This window comes from Phacochoerus africanus, chromosome 4 (assembly GCF_016906955.1).
Source record: "Phacochoerus africanus isolate WHEZ1 chromosome 4, ROS_Pafr_v1, whole genome shotgun sequence".
Classification (NCBI taxonomy): domain Eukaryota; kingdom Metazoa; phylum Chordata; class Mammalia; order Artiodactyla; family Suidae; genus Phacochoerus; species Phacochoerus africanus.
The window spans coordinates 68,558,019-68,583,693 of record NC_062547.1 but is presented as its reverse complement, the minus strand read 5'-3'; the positions used below and the strand labels follow the sequence as shown (position 1 = coordinate 68,583,693).

Below are 25,675 nucleotides of genomic sequence, written 5' to 3'. Positions count from 1 at the left end.
ATGCTGTTTAGAAATAGGGTCACACTAGGATCATGTATTTAATTAGGCACTTTGAGGATTCAACCCTGGAGGTCCTCGAAAGGATAAACATTCCATGTTTGTTCCTGTGCTCTAAGCACACTGACCCAAGATCAAGAATATTGTCACCTTGCTGACTCCTGGTCTGTTTGGATCTCAAACCAACTTTCTTCCTGGAGATCTCTCACCATCCATACTCCACTCCATCAGCTCAACCAGGGTATCTTCCCTGCTGTCATCTGGGTGATTCATTTGGGCTTAGTAAGTGCTTTCAGAAAGAGGAGTGTGTATTCATGCACAGGGAAGGGGCTTTTGTGAGCAGCAAAGTAACTCCAGGTAAAGGGACGTGAATAGTGGCTAAGAGGTTCTAGGAAAATATCCTAAAGATTTTTTGTCTTTTGAGGACCTTCTGCATATGGGAGTTCTCAGGCTAGGGGTTGAATGAGCTGTGCCACAGCCCCATCACTGAGGGATATGAGCTGCCTCTGCAACCCACACCACAGATCAAGGTAATGCCAGATACTTAACCCACTAAACAAGGATGGGGATCAAACCCGTGTCCTCACACTGGTTTCCACTGAGCCATGACAGAAACTCCCTTATTTTTCTTTTTTTGTACTATATTTGACTGCTCTTTGTATTATTGACATAGAGTATCACAAAATTACTGCCTGGAAAAGTTGTACCATGCTCAGAAGGGTTTGGCAAGGCTTTGTGCCCCTCCAAGAATTGTGTTACTCAGCTATATTTTTCCTTTAAATGAACGTATTTTATTTATTATCAGAATAAAAAACAGAATTTGATACTTAATATTTTCTCTAGAAAGTCATCTTTGATATTTTAAACAACTATTTTTTTTACAAATATTTTAAACAAATATTTTTTGTTGTCATATTATAATATTTCTTATTTTCTCTCCACCTGATTTTCTATCCCAAATATCTTTCCTTTGGTATGCTTGAACTCTCTGTTTTGCTTAGTCATTTCACTTTGAACATTTTCAAAACAATTGACAGTTCCTGTGAATGTCTATGAAAGCTTTCTAAATTGGAAAATTTAGGGCCGAGTGAAGGAAGTGCAAAAATTGTAAAAGGAATACCTAGTATAACAAAAATCATTTCCATCAAATAATAAACTTTAGGGAAGATGTATTAAAGATAGGAATAGTTGATGGGATTTGGGGAAGCTTTGGGGATATGCCATCCTGCTGAAATAGCATGGTTTTGATTGCTGATGAATCTTGATTTCTCATGTTTATTTTTTATGGTTTTATTTCAAAAGTTTTCCTTTGAAAGGCATATGGAAGTTCCCGTGCTAGGGGTCGAATCAAAGCTGCAGCTGCCCATCTACACCACAGCCACAGAAATGCCGATCGGAGCCAAATCTTGTGACCTACACTGCAGCTTGGGGAAATGCTGGATCCTTAACCCACTGAGTGAGCCAGGGATTGAACCCTCATTGTCCTGGACACTAGGTTGGGTTCTTATCCTGCTGAACCAGGAGGGGAACTCCTGATTTCTCAGTTTAGAATTGGATTTGCCAGGAGTTGCCCTTGTGGTGCAGCAGTCACAAACTCGACTTGTGGCCAGTGAGGAAGTGGCTTCAATCCCTGGCCTCACTCAGTGGGTAGAAGACCCAGCTTTGCAGTGAGCTGGAGTGTAGGTAACAGACAATGCTCAGATCTGGTGTTTCTGTGGCTGTGGTGTAGGCCAGCAGCTGCAAGTCCGATTTGACTCCTAGCCTGGGAACTTCCTTATGCCACAGGTGTGGCCTTATATTTTTTGTTTTTGATTTGTGGTCAATCTGACTAATTAAGATGTTTAAAAGAATAAGCTTGGATTAATCAATACAAAAAATTTCTTGTTTATAAAAATTCATTGATTTATGGTTTTACTTTCAATATTTATGGAAGATTCTTTCATTAGATTTATTTGTCATTTGTTTCAATGTTTACAACTTTTAAAACACTTCTAAGTTCATGTGCTTGTTTATAAAACATAATGCAAAATGATGATAAGAATTTTAGAAAATTCAGATAACTTGACCTAATTGGAAGCACATAGGATAGTAACTTATATCTTCATACCTTTACTTGTGGCCACCTATCCAGGTGCACTTATGTTTCATATAATACATTATTTCCATATTTGACTCCTTCAGCTGAAACTGGTCCACTCAGAGAAGGCCAAAGCCAGGGTGCTGGGCATTAAATCCCCACACTGTATCTTCCTGGCCATGTGACCTTAGGCTGGTCACTTGACCTCCCCATACCTCAGTTAACATGGAGGTTCAAATGGTAGCAGCTGCCTAGAGCTGCAGTGAAGATTAAATGAGGTAATATCAGGAAAGAGCTTAAAAGAGTGTCTGTTACTGTTACCTAGGTGATGGCCATTGTTGTTGTCAGGCCAGAAGCAAGTTGTCTATTATTTATAGACCTCAAGTGCCAGACATGCCAAGGCCATGGTGGTAGGAGCCTGGCACATCTTACAGCATCCCTGAGGGGAGACAGTCAAGGGCACACCTCAGGAGCTGCTCCTGGCCAAGTGGAGGTGGGCCTGGAAGTGCAGTCTCCAAACTTCATTTTCCTGTGCATCTCCTCCCATAACAGGTGTGGTGGGAGAGGCAGAAACACTCAGGGGGGTGGGAGGTTGTGTCCCTCTCAGGGTCTTGGATGCCTACTCTGCGCAGCCCTGCCAGGTACTCTCTGCAAAGTTTGAACTTGAGAGGCAGTTCTCCCAGGCATCTACCATGCTGGGTGTGATCTGGGATGGACACTGTGCATTGCAAGGAAGCAAGCTGCCAACCTAAGGAGAGTGTGTGATATCCAACTACTTATGTCCCAGTGTGGGCATGGACTTACCCAGGTTCTGAAGGTTTTAGGGGATAATGCTTTCGTTTCTGGGTCATTGGGAACACTTAGGGTACACAAAACAGCTGCTCTTTGCCAAAGTAGAGAAGTACTATTGTGACAGCAACCCACACCATGAAGCTTGATGGTCTATTAACATCGAGGCAATGGCTAATTTGTGATAAAGATGAGAAGAGGGGAATAGTTTTTCCCCCATATGATACATGTGTAAGATAATCGTGTTCATAATCCTCTCAGAGTGTGATTTTTGGTCAAAAATGTGGGTGTGTGTGGAGTTCCCGTCGTGGCGCAGTGGTTAACGAATCCGACTAGGAACCATGAGGTTGTGGGTTTGGTCCCTGCCCTTGCTCAGTGGGTTAACGATCCGGTGTTGCCGTGAGCTGTGGTGTAGGTTGTAGATGCGGCTCAGATCCCGCATTGCTGTGGCTCTGGCATAGGCTGGAAGCTACAGCTCTGATTCGACCCCTAGCCTGGGAACCTCCATATGCCTCAGGAGCGGCCCAAGAAATAGCAAAAAAAAAAAAAAATGTGGGTGTGTGTATTTTTTTTCTGAGGTGTCATTAATAGGATAAAATATTTTTATATTTGGGGACTCCTGTTTGTTTGTTTTAATTCACATGGCTTTGTTGCTTACCTGGCAGAATTATCAGCTCCATGGATGCAGGAAACAAAACAGGTGTCTTGGAATTCCTCCTCCTGCGCCTCTCAGAGGATCCCGAACTGCAGCTCCTCTTCTTTTGGCTGTTCCAAAGTACCTAGTCTCCATGCTTGGGAACCTGCTCATTATCCTGACTGTCAGCACTGACTCCCACCTCCACACCCCGATGTACTTCTTCCTCTCCCACCTATCTTTTTCGGATATTTGTTTCAACTTCACCGTCATACCCAAAATGCTGGTGAACATCCAGACAGCAAGCAAAGCCTTCACCTAAGCAGGCTGCATCACCTAGATGTATTTTTACTTGTTTTTTTGGGACCTGGACCACTTCCTCCTGACTATTTTGGCTTATTATCACTTTGTGGACATCTGTCACCCCTGCACTATATGATCATGATGAACCCACACTTTTGTGGCCTCCTGACTCTAGTCTCTTTGTCCCTCATTTTCCTAATTGTCCTTCTCTACTGTATGATTGTGCTGTGTCTCTCATTTTACGCACAGACGGAAATTGCCCACTTCTTCTGTGAGTTGACTGAGGTGCTCAAGTCCTCCTGTTCTGATGCTCTCAGCTATTACATTGTGCTGTTTTCTGTGACTGGTCTGCTGGGTATTCCTCCACTGACTGGGGTCCTTTATTCCTACTCTAAGATTATTTCCTCCATATTGAAAATGTCTTCAACAGAGGGGAGGTACAAAGCATTTTCTACCTGTGGGGCTCACTTAACAGTCATTTCCTTATTCTATGGGACAGGGTTAGGCGTGTACCTCAGTTCTGCCTTCTCCCCCTCCTCCTCAAAGGGGGCAGTGGCCTCAGTGATGTACACCGTGGTCACCCCCATGCTGAACCCCTTCATCTACAGCCTGAGGAACAGGGACATGCAGGGGGCCCTGAGGACATTTGTCAGCAGGTCTTTCTTCCCCTTGAGAAGAGCCATGGATGCTACAACTGGGGAGTTACTATGAAAACAAGAGTCAAATCCCCAGAAGCCAGAAATACTGAATCTGTGCTTTCACTGAGCCTGTGCCTTGTCCCTTTTCCCCCGAAATACCATTGCTTAAGGTTCCTCATGTTTTCACCTCCAAAAGCAAGTGCTTCCAGGAACTTCCTTTTGTGACTTTGGTACCCCCTTTTCTCTGCACAAATGTTCATTCTTTGTCTCCTCTACCTAACGGCTAGACATATCAAGATAGTCATCAATTCACCCAGCAGAATGGCGAAATTTACTTATTGTCCATTGATGCCAAGGACTGTTTTGGGGAATGAGTGCCTCATAGACCTTATTCTGTATTTTAGATCTCTCTGGAAACAAACATATCAGTGGTCTTAGTAACAGCCCTTCACATTCTCAATAAAAGCTTGCATTGCCCCATGCATCCTTATTCTGGACGGAATGTTTGGGCCCCAACCTTTGTGTTGAAACTGTGATGGTATTGGGATGTTGGGCTTTGGGGAGTTAACTAAGTTTTGATGAGGTCATGAGGGTGGAGCCTTCATGATGGGAGGGGTACCATTGTGAGAGCATGTGCGAACTTGCCTTTTCTCTCTCTTTTCTGCTCAGTGAGGATGCAATGAGGAGTGGACAGTCTGAAACCCAGAAAAGCATCTTTACAAGAACTGGATCAGGCTGGCCTCCTGATCTCAGACGTCTGGCCTCCAGAACTGGGAAAAATATATTTTTGTTGCTTAAAAGCCCCTTCATTTGTTGTTGTTTTGTTACAGCAGTTCAAACTGACTAAGCACTCTTTTCTTCAAATAAATGGCAGAATTTGTGTTACCCATCCATTTTATGATACAATCTAACAAGTAACCCATATCCTCTCTCTATGCTCTAATCTGTCATCCTTACTCTTTATCACATTTTTATTCCAAAATGTCTCCACATTCTTTCTGCATAAAGGTCTCCCAATCCAGGTTTTTGCTATAATTGTTTTGTGATGGTAATCTTTTGAGCCTTCATAGCCTGTTTAAAAATAATTATTTTTAATGGATAATTTCACTGTTGAAATGCCACGATGTTTTGAAAGGATAGACAGTGTAAAACATCTATGCCATCGAACTGAAGGAAGGAGCACAGGAAGGAAGGAGAAAAGCTTTGAGTTTGTTCTCCGTTGAGCTGTCACTTCCTAAGGGAAGTCCCTCCCAGCTCCAGATCCCCAGGTGTCACAAATAAGCTCTCACGGGTCCCTGTACATACTGCTGCAGGTCATGTTCCCTGAAAAGCTGCTTCTGAGACGAGAACAGAATTTCAGGAATTTTCTTGGGGCTTGTTCTTGGGATAAAATAGAATTACCATATGGCTCAGCAATTACTTCTAATTAATCAAAAATGAAGACGGAATCTACATGCATGTTTATAGCAGCATATTCACAACAAGAGAATCATGGAAATAACCCCATTGTCCATCGATGGATGACTGGGTAAACAAATTGTGGTCCATACATACAATGGATCATTATTCAGTCATAAGAAGGAATGGAGGGGTTGGGGTTGCCATATACACAGGATTATCTATAAGATAGATGAGTACCTTGGAGTTCCTGTCGTGGCTCAGTGGTTAACAAACCTGACTAGTATCCATGAGGATGTGGGTTAGATCCCTGATCTTGCGCTGTGGGTTAAGGATCCGGCATTGCTGTGAGCTGTGGTGTAGGTGGCAGATGTGGCTTGGATCTGGTGTTGCTGTGGCTGTGGTGTAGGCTGACAGCTACAGCTCTGATTTGACCCCTGTCCTGGGAACCTCCATATGCTGCGGATGCCACCCTAAAAAAAAAAAAAAGACAATAAAAAATAGACAGGTAACAAGGACCTACTCTCCAGCACAGGGAAATTTACAACACTGTAATAACCTCTATGGGAAAAGAATCTGAAAAGGAACTTTTATATGTATAACTGATTTACTTTGCTCTATGCCTGAAATTAACACAACCTTGAAGGAAGGCAACTATAATAAAAAATTTTTAAAAAGGGATGGAGAAATTAAATATTAAGCCAATAAACATTCAAAAGATTTTATTTTAATGGCTGCAACCATGGCACATGGACCTTCCTGGGCCTGGGACCGAATCGGAGCCACAGCTGCAATCTAAGCCACAGGTGTGGCAACCCCACACTTTTAACCATTACTGCCCAGGGCGATGGGGGTCATACCCAAGCCTCTGCAGCAACCCTTGCCACTGCAGTCTGATTCTTAACCAAGTGCACCAGAGCAGGAACTCCCAATAATCTTTTTAAGGAATGAAGTATTAATACATATTATAATGTGGGTGCCTCTCACCAAAATTATTCTCAATTCGTGATGCCAGAGAAAAAGGCCACACATTGTATGATCCCATTCATCAGAAATACCCATAATCAGTAAATCCATAGAGAAAGAAAGCACATTGGTGGTTTCCAGTAGAGAGAGTAAAGTCGTACGTGCTTAAAGGGTACCGAGTTTCCTTTTGGGGTTTTAGAAATGTCTGTGTTATGCTTACTTGGTAGGACGTTCCTGCATTTTGACAGTACGTGGTCAAGTACAGCAGGCATGGTCTGAGAAAGAAATGATGCCCAGGGCTCAGAACCCTCAGGGCTGGGGATCAGGGTCACCCCACCAGGTGAGCCATCCAGTCGAGCAGAGATGTCATTCAAGGGTGAGGGGGATGGAGAATGGATAACACAGGAGGGAGAATCTGAGGATCACTTGTGGCCTTGAGGCCCCTCCATGACCAGAAGCTATAGTTGGACCCATGGTTGCTCCTTTTACTAGTAGTTCTTTTCTCTCATCCTCTCCCCTCAAAATTACCCATGGAACTCTGAAAGAGCCATTTCCGGAACACATGCAAAAAAAATTTGTCCTGGGAAGGTGGACTGAGTGTTTGGGATTGGCATATGCACACTGAGGTATACGGAACGACTGGTCCGTGGGCTCCTGGTACATAGCCCAGGGGACTCGACCCCACATTCTGTGATAATCTATATAGGAAAAGAATCTGGAAAAGAATGGATGTGTGTATATGTAAAAGTGAGTCTCTTTGTTGTACAGCAATTATCACAAAGCTGAAAATCAACTATACTTTGATAAAACTTTCAGAAATGAAAGAAATAAAAATGCAAAAAAGTTGATCCAAGTAAAACCAACAGAAGTAAATATAACCCGGTGGGATTCCAGTCAAGCAAAAAGCTTTTGCACTACAAAATAAACCAACACCAAACTCAAAAGCCCACCTACTGAATGAGAGAAATATTTTGCAAATCTGTTTTCTGATAACGGGTTAATTTGCAAAGTATAGGAAGAACTCATTGAAAAAGTATAATAAAATCAATCCAAATAAAAATGGGCAGAAGTTCCCAGTAGACATTTTCCAAAGAAAACACTGATGTTCAATAGGTAATTTAAAGAATGCCCAACATCACTCTTTAGTTGAGAAGAAAAGTAAATCAAATCATTTCTACTTCTGAAAATTGCATATTGATGTCTCCAATTTCCAACACAGATTTTGATCTTTCCCTACCAGTTCTTTGGAGTATACTTTTTTTTTTGTCTTTTGTCTTTTCAGGGCTGCATTCACAGCACATGGAGGCTCCTAGGCTAGGGGTCTAATCAGAGCTAGAGGTGCTGTCATATGCCACAGCCAGAGTAACACCAGCTCCTCAACGCACTGAGTGAGGCCAGGGATTGAATCCACAACCTCATGGTTCCTAGTTGGATATGTTTCTGCTGTGCCATGATGGGAACTCCTGAGTTTTTTTTTTAATATATATGTTCCAGACAGTAATCCTTGGCTATCTATATTTCAGTGTCTTCTTTCATCTCTGGCTTTTCTTTTAAATTTGTGGATGCTATATTTTGTCATACATTTTTATGCATTTATAGTGACCAGTTTTTCTCTGTATCGATTTTGATTGTCCATCATATTGTTAAAATATTTGTCCATGTCTTACCACATAGTTTTCAACCGTTTCTTCTAATAGGTCAAAATATACATATTTATTTAAAAAATTCACTCCACCTATGAATGATTTTTGTTCAGTTGGATGTATAAACCTTTCCATTTGAAAAACCAATCTGTTCTGAGGCTATACTAGTCCTTCTTTTTGCATTGACGTATAAAGGCCCTTTTTCATTTTCAAATTTCCATACCACAATTTCCTACCTCTTCTGAAGTCAGATTCTGATCCACTCTCAACTCTGACATTTGCTGTATGTAATTGCAGCAAGGTGGTCAGTTTCTCTCTACTCAGTTACTCATCTCTAAAAGAGAAATCATAACACTTATGTCAGGGTTATTAATAAATTAGCTAATAATGATAAAGAAGGTGGCATTTCAGTATTTATTTATTTGTTTATTTATTTACTTATTTGTTTTTTTGGGGGGCAGAACCCACAGCATATGGAAGTTCCCAGGCTAAGTTTCCAATGGAGCTGCAGCTGCCAGCCTACACCACGGCTATGGCAATGGGGGACTTGAATTGCATCTGTGACCTATACCACAGCTCCTGGCAATGCCAGATGCCTGATCCACTTAATGAGGCCAGGGATGATACAGGAGTCTTCATGGATGCTAGTCATGTTTGTTACCACTGAACCACCAGGGAAATAACAATAGTTTAATTTTTAAATTCTTTCTTTTTTATTTTTTAATTATTTATTTAATTTTATTTTTTTTGACTTTTTGCCTTTTCTAGGGCTGCTCCCATAGTATATAGAGGTTCCCAGGCTAGGGGTCAAATCGGAGATGTAGCTGCCAGCCTATGCCAGAGCCACAGCAACGTGGGATCCAAGCAGAATCTGCAAATTACACCACAGCTCACCACAATGCTGGATCCTTAATCCACTGAGCAAGGTGAGGGATTGAACCCAGGACCTCATGGTTCGTAGGTGGATTCGCTAAACACTGAGCCATGATGGGAACTCCTAATTTCTTTAACTTTTAAATGGAAGTATAGTTGATTTACAAACCTGTGATAATTTCTGCTGTTCAACAAAGTGATTCTGTTACACATGTACATATATCCATTCTGTTTCAGATTTTTTCCCACATAGATTATCACAGAATTTTAGGTAGAATTCTCTGTCACCACTGGCCAATCATTCCATATACCACTGTGTGCATATGCCAATCACAAACTCCCATTCCATCCTTCCCCCCACTGTTTTTATTAATAAGTTTTTTTAAACAGTATCATGTATTATTAGATTCTTATCAGATAGGGCCAGTCTTTGATTTAAGGTGCTGTCAGAGATGTAGCAGGCCCTATACAATTGTATTTAAGGCTGTTGACTGGCAAAGAACACACAGTTCACGTTCTAACAGGATATATTTCAGAGAGAATCCTGAACCGTGACATCATCCCTAAGGAGAGAACCACCACCATGAAAAAAATTCACTCTCCTCAAACTCCCCACATGGAAATAGAATTGTCCTAGCTACCGTTTCGCAATGGTTCTCTCTCCCTTAAAGAGCTAGGCTGTTTAGAAATAGACACCTTAGGAACATTAATTAGGAGCTTTGAGAATTCAACCCTGGATGCCCCTGAAAGGACAAATGCTCCTTGAATGCCCCTGTGTTCCCAGCTCACCCACCCCAGACCAAGAAGAATATTGTCACCTTGCTAATCCCAGGTCTGTTTGGATCTCATACCAACTTTCTTTCTGGCGATCTCTCCCCATGCATCCTTCCATCCATCAGTGACACCAGATTCTTCTTCCGTGCTGTCATCTTGGTGACTCATTTGGGCTTAGTACGTGCTTTCAGAAAGAGGAGTGTGTATATGTTCACATGTAAAGGGCTTTTGTGAGCAGGAAATAACTTCAGGGGCAGGGAAATGAGTAGTGGCTAAGAGGGTGTAGTAAAAAAAAAAAATCCTAACGATTTTAGGTTTGTGGTTGCAAAGAGGACTCCAGACTCTAGAGTGAATTAAAGGGAATTGATGTGGAGCCTAGGCACTCTGATATTACTGATAACTTCCTTGGTAATTTGACTGACATTTCAGGTATTGACACTGTCTGTTCTTTTGTGCTAGATCTTCCTTATCATTGAGGGAAATCGCTTCTCTTTCTCTATGTGCTACAAGTTGTCCTCAAACCACACACCTTGGGCTGTAACACCCTGCTCTTTGGAAGCATTTTTAAATTTACGTATGATTTTGATATTAAATTTTGTTAAGTGGAGTTGTCTTTTTTTTCCAGAATGTATCTCTTTGTGTGAGGTATGCATTTATTAATCTACAATAGATATCTGAATTATTAATCCTTTCTCAACTCTCAGGGTACTCACTTCTTGTCCACATAGAATTCATTTTAATTATCTTTTTTGTACTGTCTTTGACAGGTCTTTGTATTATTGTTATGTCATATCATAAAATTAAAGCCTAGAGAAGTTTTAGTATTTTCAGAAGAGTTTTTAAAGGCTATGTGGCTCCCCTCAAAGGGTTGTGTGCTACTCTGCTAATTTTTTCCATTTCAGAAGTATAGTTTATTTATTTATTTATTTATTTATTTATTTATGTATTGCCTTTTTGCTATTTCTTTGGGCCACTCCCGCGGCATATGGAGGTTCCCAGGCTAGGGGTCGAATCGGAGCTGTAGCTACCAGCCTACGCCAGAGCCACAGCAACGCAGGATGCGAGCCGTGTCTGCAACCTACACCACAGCTCACGGCAATGCCGGATCGTTAACCCACTGAGCAAGGGCAGGGATGGAACCCGCAACCTTGTGTTCCTAGTCGGATTCGTTAACCACTGTGCCACGACGGGAATTCCAGTTCATTTATTATCAGAATGAATTCTGATACTTCATAGTAACATTTTCTAGATAGTCATATTTTTGATACCTTAAATAATTCAATATAAAGTTTTTTGTGATCATCTACTATAATTTTTATTATTTTTCTCTCGACCTGATTTTCTGTTCTACATATGTATGTTTGGTATCTCTCTTGCTTTACTTTTTAATTAAAAAAATTTCTTTTTACATTTAAACATTTTTCTATTAGAGTGCATTTGCTATGTTCTTTCAATTTCTGCTGTGCAGCTAATTGACTCAGTCATACATGTATGTATATATATCTAGATTCTTTTTCTGACATTTTCCTGCATCGTGTTCCATCACAAGTGACCAGATAGAGTTCCCTTTGCTATGCAGCAGGAATGTTCTCTTTTTTTGATAGTTTTTATACTTTGAACATCATAAACAAAAAGGATTGATAGCTTGTTTGTATGTATACGAAGGATTTCCAGCATTTGAAAACTTAAAGCAAAACGCAGGAAGTGTGAAAAATATATAAAGGAATTCCTAGCATAACAAACATAACTTTAATAAAATAGTAAACTTTAGGGAACTTGTATTACTGATGTGAACAGCTGTTGGGAGTCTAGGAAGTATTGGGGAAATTTTTAAATACCACCCCACTGAACCAGCTTGGTTTTGATTGCTGATGAATATTGATTTCTCATTTTCAAATTTGATTTGACATCAGTTTGACCACTCATTGTTTATAAAAGAACAATCTTAATCATTATGAACATTTTCTTTTTTAAATTAGTTTTATTTTTTTAAATTAAAACAAAATTAAAATTTTTTATTACTCAAATGAATTGATCACATCTGTAGTTGTATAATGATCATCACAATCTGATTTCACAGGATTTCCATCCCACAACCTAAGCACATCAGTTCACCCCCCAAACTGTCTCCTCTGGAGACCAAAAGTTTTTCAATATCTGTGAATCAGCATCTGTTGTGCAAAGAAATTCAGTCTGTCCTTTTTTCAGATTCCACATGTCAGTGACAGCATTTGATGCTGGTGTCTCATGGTATGGCTGATTTCACTTAGCATGATAGATTCTAGGTCCATCCATGTTGCAAAAAATGCTGGTATTTTGTTCTTTTAATGGCTGCGTAATATTCCATTGTGTATATGTACCACATCTTCTTGATCCACTCCTCTATTGATGGACATTTAGGCTGTTTCCATGTCTTGGCTATTGAAAAAAGTGCTGCCATGAGCTTAGATTAGATTGATCAATACAAACATTTTCTTATATTTTAAAATTCACTCGTTTGTAGCTTCATTTTCCATATTTAAGGCCTGGTTCTTTAATTAGATGTTTCTAGTGATGTGTTCCAACATTTAAGACTCTTCTAGGTGTTCCCATCATGGCTCAACAGAAACAAATCTGACTAGTATCCATGAGGATGCAGGTTCAATCCCTGGCCTTGCTCAGTGGTTTAAGGATCTGGCATTGCCATGAGCTGTGGTGTAGGTTGCAGACACAGCCTGGACCCATGTTGCTATGGCTGTGGTGTGGGCTGGCAGCCATAGCTCTGATTCAACCCTTAGCCTGGAAACCCCAACCTCCATATGCCATGGGCACAGCCCTAAAAGCCAAAAAAAAAGACTCTTCTAACACATTAGTGCTTGGTAATGCAAAATGAAGACAGAACACTTAGAAAATGCAGATACGAGACATGAGAGGAAACCTATAGGATAAAAAGTTGTGTCTTGATGAATTTGCTTGTGGCCACTTAGCCATATGCAATTTTGTCACATACAAATCAGTATTTCCACATTTGACTGGTTCAGATCTGACTGGTTTAACAAGAGTTTTCCCACCAGAAACTAGGTCAACTTATTTTATTACTGTCACATTTTAACACAGTATACTTTCATAGGTGAAAAAGTCATGTTGATTGTGTTCTATCACAGTTATTTTTAGTGAAATTGCACAATGTTGACTACTTTGGGAACTTTGGAATGTCCACTCAGAGAAGGCCCAAGCCAGGGTGCTGGGCATTAAATCCCCACACTGTATCTTCCTGGCTGTGTGACCTTAGTCAGGTCACTTGACCTCCTTGTACCTCAGTTAACATGAAGGTTCAAAGGGTACCTCCTGCCTAGAGCTGTGGTGAAGATTCTATGAGGTAATGTCAGGGAAGTGCTTAAGAGTGTGCCTGTTGCTGTTACCTAGGTGATAGCCATTGGTGGGTTTTGTTGTTGTTGTTGTTAAAAGAGAGGCAAGTAGGTTGTTGTTTAGAGACCTGAAGTGTTGAAAAGCCAAGGCCACTCTGGTAGGAGCTTGGCACAGGGATAAATATCTTACAGTATCCCTGAGGGGCTGCAGTCAAAGGCAAGCCTCAGGAGCTGCTCCTGGCCATGTAGAAGTGAACCTGGAAGTGCAACCTCCAAGCTTCTCTTTTCTGTCCCTCTCTCCCCTCACCAGGGGTGGTGGGAGAGGCAGAAACACTCAGGGAAGTGGGTGTGTGTGTGCCCTCTTAGGGTCTTGGATGACTACTCTGCTCAGCCCTGCCAGCTACTCTCTGTAAAGGTGGAACCAGAGAGGCAGCACTTCCAGGCATCCACCAGGCTGGGCATGATCTGGGATGGACCACGTAGATTATCAGAAAGCAAGCTGCCACCCTAAGGAGAGTGTGTGATAGTCAACTAGTTAACAACTCGGCATGGGCTCAGGCCCATGCAGGTTCTAAAGGCTTCAGGTAATAATTGTTTAGTGTCTGGGTCATGGGGAACCTTTATGGTACACACAGCGGCTGTTCTTTACTAAAGTACAAAGGTATTATGGTGCACAGGGACACTGTGTTTTTCCAGACCAGATGAATACCCCTTAGGCTTGTTTGTCTCTGATCCTTTATGGAGGAAAATGCTGATTTAGAAAGAAGAATCTAGGCAGAAACTCACCATGGTGTTAATACCATTTGCCAAAGAGAAATGAGAGGAAAATGAAGATGATGTGCATTTGACTTCTATTTTATAAGTTCCATATTTTTTGAAAAATTTCTTTACTGTGGCATATCCTATTGAGTATTACTTTAGTCAATGAAAATACCAAAGTATTCAAAAGAGGTGAGGAGGAGTTCCTGTTGTGGCTCAGTGGGTTAAGGATCTGGTGTTGTTGCAGTTGGGTCGTAGGTCCCAGGTCCAGATCCCTGGCCCAGGAACTTCCATATGCTGTTGGGGGTGGCTGAAGAAGGAAAAAAAAAAGAAAAGATGTGGAGAAAGCAATAAGCAGTTCTCAATCAGAAATTGCTTTGGGTTTGAACAATTCACCATCCTGGGCACATCAACAAATCTTTGGCAAGAGTTTGATGGAACACCACTTGTGAACAAAAGAGGGTTTGGCTTAATAGAAACTTTCCAAGCTTGGAGCCATTTTCTAAAAGAGGGAAAAGGGTGGTATCACCTATAAAGTGTTCCCTCCTGGTAGAGTTTGGTCATATTTTCCTCCAGTCTTGGTTGGCTCCCTTAAATTAAGATGGAAAGTCAAGAAAGAATACAGAATCTAGAGATGAGAGATGGGCTTCAAAATCAGAAATAGTGTCTTTGGGGAAGGACGTAAGTGGTAATAGTAATACCTTTTATTGAACAGCTACCATGTGCCAGGTTCTTTACATTTATGATGGTATTCCATCATCATAATCCTCTTAGCTAAAGGTTCAGTCTAGTCATATAATCCCTCAGTCTCAAGGCTAAGAAGGGGTGGAACAAAACTCCAGGCTACATCTGCCTCATAAAACAGTGCTCTTGGAGTTTCCACTGTGCCTAGGGAGGCTAAGGATGAGGGGCTGTCACTGCTGCAGCTTTGGTGGCTGCTGTGGTGCGTGTTCGATCCCTGGACTTGGGACTTGTACATGCTGAAGGTGTGGCCCCCAAACAAAGAACAAAAACAAAAAGTCCTCTTAACTGCAGTGTGACCCCTGCCTCTCTGGAGGAATCTTTAAAAACAACTACCACTGAGGGTGCAATATCCACAGGAAGAAGGTGTATTTTCTGTAGAAATATGTCTTGGTGAGTGCTTTTTTGAATGCAGGTTTTATGGAAATCTAGTAAAACCAGTTCCCATAGAAAGAGTAGAAGGAAATATAGGTGTATTTAAACAGAATGAAGGGGAAGAAGGTGAGCGGAAGTCTTGAAGGGCTCCTCTCCATCCTGGAAAGCTTCAGCACCAAGGTCATCATCTCCGTCTCTTTCCATTTCTCTCTCCTGCCCATATTCACTTATGCCAAGTGATCTAGGATATCCCTTCCTCTCTATGTACTGGCCTCAGTGCCTTCAGCTCCATAGACACTATTTCCCCACATCTAAAATATATTGAGCCATGATTTTTCTCAGTTCTATTGTGTTCCAGGCACAGTTTATTAAAACCTCGACTCATATATCCCTCTCAGCAATCCATTGGAGTAAGTACCATTAATAATGCCCCTTTAACCAAGTGGGAAACTGAGGCCCTGAGAAATCAGAACTTGGCCAAGATCAGTGAGATGTAGAGCCATGATTCATGGTGGGGAGGTCAGACTGTAGGATCCATCTTTTGACATGAGACTTACTGCCACACCTAGTTTAGTGGTTCAGTACACTAAAGCATAGGAGCATAGGCTGCCTTCTTCGCAAACCTAGTGATGTCCCGCCTGAAACCCCAGACCCTTAGTGGATGTGTGCTATCTGGTCCCTTTTCAACTCCGTTCTTGTCAGTGGGTGGTGGGACCAGAGCCCCACCAACCCATGTGACTGTGCTAGAGTCCTAAGTAAATGAAGGGAAAGGCAGAATCATCCAAGAGACAAATTTCAGCACCTCCAAAGGAAGACTGTTCCAAGCATTGATGTGCTCCATCTGAGAGGGGCTGATGCTGAGCTGGGCACCCCAGAGGCTGATGGTCTCCTGAAACAGATTTTGAAGGTCATGGTTAATTTGTGATATAGATCAGAAGGAGGAAGAGATTACCCTTGAACAGGGTACCTGTATAAGATAATGACATTTGTAATCACTCCCAGTGAATGAATACAAAATTGGGAACCAAAATGTGTGTTTCTTTTATTTTTGGGGGAGGGAAGGAGCACAAATATAATAAAAAATATATTTTTAATTTGGGGACAGCTGTTTGTTTTAATTGGCATTGCTTTTTGGTTACCTGGCAGAATTACCAGCTCCATGGATGCAGGAAACCAAACACGGGTCTTGGAATTCCTCCTCCTGGGCCTCTCCGAGGATGCAGAATGGCAGCCCCTCCTCTTTGGGCTGTTCTTGTCCATGTACCTGGTCTCCGTGCTTGGGAACCTGCTCATCATCCTGGTTGTCAGCTCTGACTCCTACCTCCACACCCCCACTTACTTCTTCCTCTCCCACCTATCTTTTTCAGATATTTGCTTCAATTCCACCATAGTTGGTAAAATGCTGGTGAACATCCAGACAGTGAACAAAGCCATCACCTATGCAGGATGCATCACCCAGATATACTTTTTCTTGTTTTTTTTTTTTTTTGTATCTGGACCACTTCCTCCTGACCGTGATGGCCTATGACTGCTTTGTGGCCATCTGTCACCCCTAGCATGACATGATCATGATGAACCCACAAATCTGCGGCCTGCTGGCTCTGGTTCCTTGGTCCCTCAGTGTCCTAGTTGCCCTCCTCTACAGTCTGATGCTGCTGCATCTCTCATTCTGCACACACACAGAAATTCCCCACTTCTTTTGTGAATGGGCTGAGGTGCTTAAATCCTCTTGTTCAGATGCTCTCAGCAATTGTATCATGATGTTTTCTGTGACTGGCCTGCTGGGTATTCCTCCACTGACTGGGATCCTTTTCTCTTACTCTAAGATTATTTCCTCCATATTGAAAATGTCCTCAGTAGAGGAGAAGTACAAAGTGTTTTAAACCTGTGGGTCTCACCAAACAATCATTTCCTTATTCTACGGGACAGGGCTAGGTGTGTACCTCAGTTCTGCTTTCTCCCCCTCCTCCCCAAAGGGGACAGTGGCCTCAGTGATGTACACCGTGGTTACCCCCATGCTGAACCCCTTCATCTACAGCCTGAGGGACAGGGACATGCAGGGGGCCCTGAGGAAGCTTTTCAGCTGGTCTTTATTCCCCGTGTGAAGAGCCATGGATGCTGTGACTGGGGAGTTACTATGATAACTAAGAGTCAATATCTGGCATTCATTAATACCATATCTCCAACTTCATTGGGCTTGAGACTTGTCACTCTTTTTTGAACACCAATGCTTGAACTTCTTCCATGTTTTCAATTCCAAAAGCTAGTGCTTCTCAGGAACTTACCTTCATGACTTTTATACTCTCTTTTCTGTGCACAAGTATTTATTCTTTGTCTCCTCCACATAACTGTTAGACATATCAAGATAGTCATCAATTCACCCACCAGAATGGCTACAACTTATTTGTTGTCCATTGAGACCAAGGACTGTTTTTTGGAAATTAAGTTGAGTCTACTTGTGAGTTCCTCATGGAACTTATTTTGTATTGTAGGTTTCTCTGGAAACAAACATATCATTGGTCTTAGTAATAGTCTTCCACCTTCTCATTAGATGTCTCATTGACGCATTCATACTTGGTCTGTATGCAATGTTTCTGTTGTCCCAGTATTTGTGTTGAAACCCTCCTCCCATCTGATGGTATTGGAATGTGGGCCTTTTGGGAGGTAAGTAGGATTTGGTGAGATCATGCAGATCTCCCATGATGGGATGGGTACCTTTTGGAGAGCAGGAGAGAAGTTGCTTTTTTCTGTTTTCTGCCCTGTGAGGACACAATGAGAAGTGGACCATCTAAAACATGGAAGAGAACCTTCACCAGAATTTGATCACCCTGGATTCTTGATCTCAGACTTCTATCCTCCAGAAGTGAGAGAAATATATTTTTGTTGCTTAAAAGCCCCTTGCTTTGTGGTATTTTGTTACAGCAGTCCAAACTGACTAAGCACTCTTTTCTTCAAATAAATGGAGGAATTTGTGTACCTCATACTTCTATGATAAAATCTAAAAAATAAGCAATATCCTCTCTCTGCTCTCTACCGTGTCCACCTTCCTATTTATCACATTTTTATTTAAAAACCCTTCCATAGTATTTCTGCATAAATGTCTTCCAATCAAGTGTTTGGTATAGTGGTTTTTTGTTGTTAATTTCTGAGCCTTCATAGCCTGCCTAAAAATGGTAATTTGTCTTGTGAATCATTTTGATGTTTAAATGCACAAAGGTTTTGAAAGGATAGACTGTGTAAACCATCTATGCCATCCCGCTGATGGAAGGAAAGAGCAAAGGAAGGAATGCAAAAACATTGAGGTTTGTCTCGGTTGAGCTGTCACTTCCTAGGGGAAGGCCCTCCCACCTCCAGACCCCCAGGCATCAGAAATAAGCTCTCCCAGGTCCTTGTGTATACTACTCAGGTCATGTTCCCTGAAAAGCTGCTTTTGAGACAAGAATAGACTTTCAGGATTTTCTTGGGGCTTGCACTTAGGACAAACATAGAATTACCATATGGCTTAGCCATCCCACTCTAAATAAGTGAAAATAAACACTCAAACTACTACTGGTTCATGCAAGTTTATGGCAGCATATGCACAATAGGAGAACCATGGAAACAATCGCAATGCCCATCTCTGGATGAATGGATAAACAAACTGTGGCACATGCATATACTGGATCTTCATTCAGTCACAAGAAGGAATGGATGGTTGGGATTGACATATACACACGACTATCTATAAAGTAGACACACAACAAGGACCTACTGTCTAGCACGGGGAAGTTTCCTCAACCCTGTGTAATAACCTCTATGGGAAAAGAATTTGAAAAGGAAGAGATAGATGTATAGGTATAACTGATTTACTTTGTTGAATGCCTGATGTTAACACAACATTTTAACTCAACTATGCTCCAATAAAAAATTTTAAGAAAGGAATGGAGGAATTGAATATTAAGCAAATAATCATTCTAAATAACCCTTTTTTTAATGGCTACAAATGTGGGGTTCCCACGCCAGGGATTGAATCTGAGCCACAGCTGAAACCTAAGCCACAAGTGTGGCAACACTGCATCCTTTATCCCAGTACCCAGATCTCAGATCAAACCTGAGCCCCTGGAGAGACCCTAGCTGCTGCAGTCTGATTCTCAACCCATTGCACCACAGCAGGACCTCCTAATAATATTTGTAAGAATGACGTATTAATTCACATCCCAATGTGGATGCATCTCACAAACCTGATACCAGACACAAAGGTCACACTTTGTATGACTCCATTTATGTGAAATATCCCGAATAAGTAAATCCATGGAGAAGGAAAGCTCATTGGTGGTTTCCAGTAGAGAGAGTAATTAGTAACTGCTTAATGGGAGCCAAGTTTCCTTTTGGGGTGATGGAAATGTCTGTGGGGCAGTCCGTGGAAGTACCCTTCCCAATTTTGACAGTAAGTGGTCAAGTACAGGAGCCATGGCCTAGAGAGAAATGATGCCCAGGGCTGAGAACACTCAGGGTTGAGGGTCAGGTCCCCCCCAGGAAAGAAGCCATTGAGTCTAGCAGAGATGTCATTCAAGGAGATGGAGAATGGATAGTCCAGGAGGGAGACAATGAGGATCACTTGTGGCCTCGAGGCACCTCTATAACCAGAAGATATAGTTTGACCCCTGGATGCTCCTCTTACTCGTAGATCATCTCACTCACCCTCTCCTCTAAAAACAAGCCTTGGGAACTCTGAAAGAGCTTTTCCAGAACCTATGCAAAAAAGTTGATCCAGGTAGGGATGGGCTAGGGGTATGGGATTGGCATATGCACCCTGAGGTGTATGGAATGACCGGAGAATGGGGACCTGTTGTTTAGCCCAGGGACCTCTACCCAGCATTCTGTGATGATCTAATGGGAAAAGGATCTGCAAAAGTACAGATGTGTGTAAATGAATAACTAAGTCCTATTCTTGTACAGCAGAAATGACCACAACATTGTAAATCAACTGTACTTCCAGAAAAGTTTAAAAAATGAAAAAAAAATAGGATTTCCCATCAAGGCACAGTGGAAGCGAATCCACCTATTAACCATGAGGTTGCAGGTTTGATCTCTGACCTCGCTCAGTGGGTTAAGGATCCGGCGTTGCCGTGAGTTGTAGTGTAGGTTGCAGATGTGGCTTGGATCCCACATTGCTGTGGCTATGGTATAGACTGGCAGCTGTAGCTCTGTCTAGACCCTTAGCCTGGGAACCTCCATATGCCCACGGTTTGGCACTAAAAATTTAGAAGACCAAATATATATATATATATATATATATATATATATATATATATATATAAATATTTATGTAAATAAATAAAAAATGTAGAAATAAAAAATGACCCATGGAAAGCATAAAATAGCTGTCTCCAGAACCTATGCAAGAAATTTGATCCAAGTAAGGGAACACAAGCCAAAAGAAACAAGTGGGACTATGATGAATAAAAAGCTTTTGCACAATAAAGGAAATCAACAACAAAATAAAAAGACAACCCACCAAATGTGAGAAAGTTTTTGCAAGTCATTTATCTGATATGGGGTTAATATTCCAAACATATGAAGTATTCATACCAATAAATATTAGGATAAAGAACTATCCAACTAAAAAAGGGCAGAGGAGTTTTATAGACATTTTCCCAAGGAAGACATACAGCTGGCCAACAGGTAATACCAAATGTGCTCAACATCACTATTCAGCAGAGAAAAGCAAATCACAACCACAAAGATACCACCTCATACCTGTTAGAATGGCCAGTATCAAAATACAGGGATTGGTGTTTCCTGGTAGCCCAGAGATTAAAGATCTGGCATTGCCACTGCTGTGATAAGAGGTCAATCACTGGTCTGGGAACTTCCTCTTGCCCAGGACATTGCCCCCACACCCCCAAAATTCATGGCTTATCAAATGTTGGTGAGGGTGTGGAGGAAAGGGAACCCCTGTGCACTGTTGCTCGGAATGCCACTTGTTGCAGCCACTGTGGAGAACAGGATGGAGGAGCTCCAAAAAGTAAAACTAGAACGACCACACAGTCCAGCAATTCTACTGCTGGGTATTTACATGAAAGAAAGAGAAACACTACTTCCAAAAGAAATCTGCTTCCCCATGTTCTTTGCAACATTGTTTATAATAGCCAAGACTTGGAAACACCTGTGTTTACTGATAGATACATGGGCAAAGAAAATTTGGCATGTATATTTATATGTATACTTCCTTACATATTATAAATCCACAATGTATATACATATATATAATTCCTTATATATTATAAATCCACATTGTATATACATATATAAATCAGCTGGGAGAAGGAAGCAAATCCTGCCATTTGTGACAACATGAATGAATCTTGAGGGCATTATGCTAAGTTAAATACGTTAAAGACAATTACCGTATGACCACATTTTATGTGGAATTAAAGAAAAATCTCATCGATATGTGCAGCAGACTGGTAGTCCCCAGAGGCAGGGGGTGGAAGGTGGCTTACATGTGTAAAAGTGGTCAAAATGTCCAAGTGTCCAGTTTACGAAGTAATGTCCAACTTAGGGACTATGGCTCATAATACTGTTTTGTATATTTAAAAGTTAGTGAAACAGTAGATCTGAAAAAAATCTCATCACAAAAAAGCCAATTTCTAGCAATGTATGTTTTTAGGGATGTCAACTAGATATGCTGTGATGATCATCTTTTTAATAGAAGTGTAATTGGAATAGAGTATTATTTTATAATAACAGCATATTACAACATAGTGATTCAATATTTTTGTAGAGTATACTTCATTTAAAGTTATCACATCCTTGGAGTACCTGCTTGGAGTACCTGTGGTGCCGTGGGTTAAGAATCTGACTGGAGTGGCTGGGGTCCCTGTGGAAGTGTGGGTTCAATCCCTGGCCTGGTGCAGTGGGTTAAAGGATCTGGCTTTGTGCCATCATAGATCACAACTGCAGCTGGGATTCCACCCCTGGCCCAGGAACTCCATAGGCTATGGACGTGACTATTAAAAATATTGTAAGTTTATTATAACCTTGGAACTTGTATGAGGGGAGAGGGTCTGATGATTGAATCAAGCACCAGTGGTCAAAAATGTCATTAATTCAGCCTAAGTAATGACATCTCCATAACAATCCAGGACAGAGCTCGGAAAGCTTCCAGGTTGGTGAACCTGTGGACATATGGGGAAAGGATGGTGCTGAGAGTGGGCGTGGCAGCTCCTTCTCTGTACCTTGCCTGATGCATTGCTTTTATGTTTTATACTGATAGATATGCTTTAGTAATAAAGTAGGAATCTAGCAAAAAGTTAGTATATTAACCTATTTGGGAAAAGAACCCCCCAAAGAATGGGTATATATGTCCATGGAACAACAGACTCCCTTTGCTGTACACCTGAAATTAACACAACATTGTATGAAAACTCTACGCCACTAAAATTTTTGAAAAGAGATACCACATTGCGCATGTTGTTTGTGCTATATGAAATATCCTTGTAGATTATTTGGTTTTACTTATTCATTTGTGGATGGGCCCCTGGCTTGTGGAAGTTCCTGGGCCAGGTGTCCAACTTACAGCACAGCTGTAACCAGAGCCACAGCAGTGACAACATTGGATCCTTAACCTGCTGAGTCATGAGAGAACTCCTGACTTGTTTTACACATAGTAGTTGATGTCTCTGAATCCCATACCCCTACCTTGCCCCTCCTCCTTTCCTCTCCCCAATGGTTTGATGTTTGTATCTGTGAGTTTGTTTCCTTCATGTTGTATTTATTCATGTACTTTTTAGGTTCCTCATGGAAGTGATAACATACAGTATTTGTCATTCTCTGTTGTATTCACCAGGATTAATAACCTCTAGCTCTGCTCATATTGCAGAAAAGAGGTAGAACTCCCTTGTTTTTTATGGCTGTGTAGTATTTCATTATATTTATATACCTTCCATTATATACACATATATAGCAATCCCTTTGCAATGTATGCATATATTGAATCACTGCCTTGTATACCTGAATCTAATATAATGTTATAAGACAATTGTATATGGCTTTAAAATAAAGTTGACCCAAAGGCTCCATAGCAAAGACTACAGTAAATGCTGGGCTTTGTTGTCTAGATTCTGCCTCAGACTATCATCCAGGTACAGACAGTGCAGCCCTATGATAGCTCATCCATCCTTTAGCTGTCTTTCTGAACTGCCCTCAGCTAAAGGAAGCTGCCTCTCCCAGGGTCACAGCACTCAGATCTCTTGCTGTGGGAGCATAACTGACCCATAGCCATCTGGATCCACCACTGTGTTTCCACTGAAGTTGGTCCTGGCAGCTCCCAGCCATTGAATGTGCACAGCAGAGTACCAGTACCTGCACACTGCCATGACCCCAAAATGATATTGACGTCGAGGGTCAGTCACACCTGCCCAGAGGGAGACTCCTCTTCTTGGCATAAAGGACCTGAAGTCCCAGGCAGTAGCATAGCTTCAAGTTCAATGGGACTTTTCCACTGTCTCTGAATGTATGTCCCCTTTACAGAGTCAAGACCTCTAAACTTGCAGAGGCCAGAGTAGTGGAGGCAAGAGCACAGACACCCCACTGGGTGTGATGGTAAATGGGCCTGCTTCTCTTCTGAACCCTTGATTTATGGACCCATGCATTCTATAAATTGGAAGAATGTCACATCATGATTGTCCTTGATTTAGAAGGAATACTGCATCCTGCAAATTATGGATCCAGAATAGCGTATGCATTCCAATGCCTGCACCAGATATAATTATTTTCTTTGAAATGAAATGTCATCCTAGATCATCTATTGATTTTTTTACACTCCCTTATTTTATTTATTTATTTATTTTAATTTATTTGGCTGTCCTGTGACATTTGGAGTTCCAGGGCCAGGGATCAGATCTGAGCTGCTGTTGCTAGCTGCGCTGCACCTCAACCCAGTATACTGGGCTGGGGCTTGTGCTGCAGCAGGGATCTCCTCTTCCTTAGTTTTATTCCTTTCAACCCAGACCTTACTCTCTCTTTCATTTCCCAGACAACCATTTTTTTTTGTCTATTTGCCTTTTCTAGGTCGTCTCCTGTAGCATATGGAGGTTCCCAGGCCAGGGATTGAATTGGAGCTATTGCTGCAGGCCTATGCCAAAGCCACAGCAATGAGGGATCCAAGCCATGTCTGCAACCTACACCACAGCTCAGGGCAATGTCAGATCCTTAATGCACTGAAGGAAGACAGGGATCGAACCCACAACCTCATGGTTCCTACAGAGATTCATTAACCACTGAGCCATGATGAGAAGTCCCCCAGGCAACCTTTGTATGTAGTTTACACCTGCCAGCTAGATTTCCTTAATAACTCTTCAATCCACTCTACCTGGGATTATTTAGAGCCCTCTCAAATATCAACAAGTGCTTCCATGGCACCAGCCAATGTGAATTAATATTGTTTAGTACTCATTTTATTTGGCTTCACCTGGGGCATATGGAAATTCCTGGGCCAGGCTTGGAACCCACCCCACAGCAGTGACCCAAGCTATAGCAGCCACAACACCAGAACCTTAACCCACTGCTCAATAAGGGAACTCCTTTTCCTCCTCCTTGTGAAGGTCCTTTGAAGAAAACCCAAACTATTAACCACTGTGCTTTTCTTCAGAAAGGACCTCTCGGCCTCCATGACATTGTGGACACAAGCGATTCACGACATCTCCAAAGACTTTTCAAGGGAAGAGCATCCCAGAGAGGTGGTTCTTGGGTCTGGTTCCTGTAGGAATTAAACCTTCTCTGGGGGACACATTGTCATTTAAAGCCAAACCAAAGAAAGAGGAATTTCTTCTGGGAGGAAGGGAATTCATCTCCCTCCAAGGCTGCTTGCTGAAAATTGTCCATCTTGGCTGAAAATCTTCCACTCTCTCATGTCTGTGCCCCAAAGGAATGGCATTGTTTGTAGAATGGAAAGACAATGGAAAAGTTCATTTAATGAGCACCTCTGGGAATCCACCCCCTGAGATGCTGGCAACTTGAGACATGTGCCCAATGCCCCTTTCCTATAATTCTCTGAGCCCAGCCAAGTGCAAACAGAACTGGGCTTCCCAAGGACAGTCCCCAGGAAAACAGAAGGCTGCAGGGATACCTTTTGGAAAGAAGGTTCCAGGAAGGGTTGGGGTAGTAAGAGAGAAGAGAGGGGAGAACGGGGGAACCGGGCTTATCCTCTAGAACAGTGATATGTGAAGTCCCATATTCATTTATTCCATGACAGTGAAGTCTCTGTACTTTGAAGGTGCTTTCGTTTCTGTGGAAACAAGACTTTTCCAGCTCTTGCGGTTTCCTTCTCTTTCTTCTTGGAATCTAGAGCTTGTCTCCAATAATTTTTGCGCTGGGTC

At 41.8% G+C, this 25,675-nt stretch overlaps 2 pseudogenes; both read left to right on the top strand.

Annotated features, from left to right (window-relative positions):
• Positions 1-3,651: 3,651 nt before the first annotated feature.
• On the top strand, positions 3,652-4,511 carry LOC125124666 (olfactory receptor 7A10-like; annotated as a pseudogene).
• Positions 4,512-16,473: 11,962 nt separating this feature from the next.
• LOC125124665 (olfactory receptor 7A10-like) lies at positions 16,474-17,419 on the top strand (annotated as a pseudogene).
• The last annotated feature ends 8,256 nt before the right edge of the window (positions 17,420-25,675 follow it).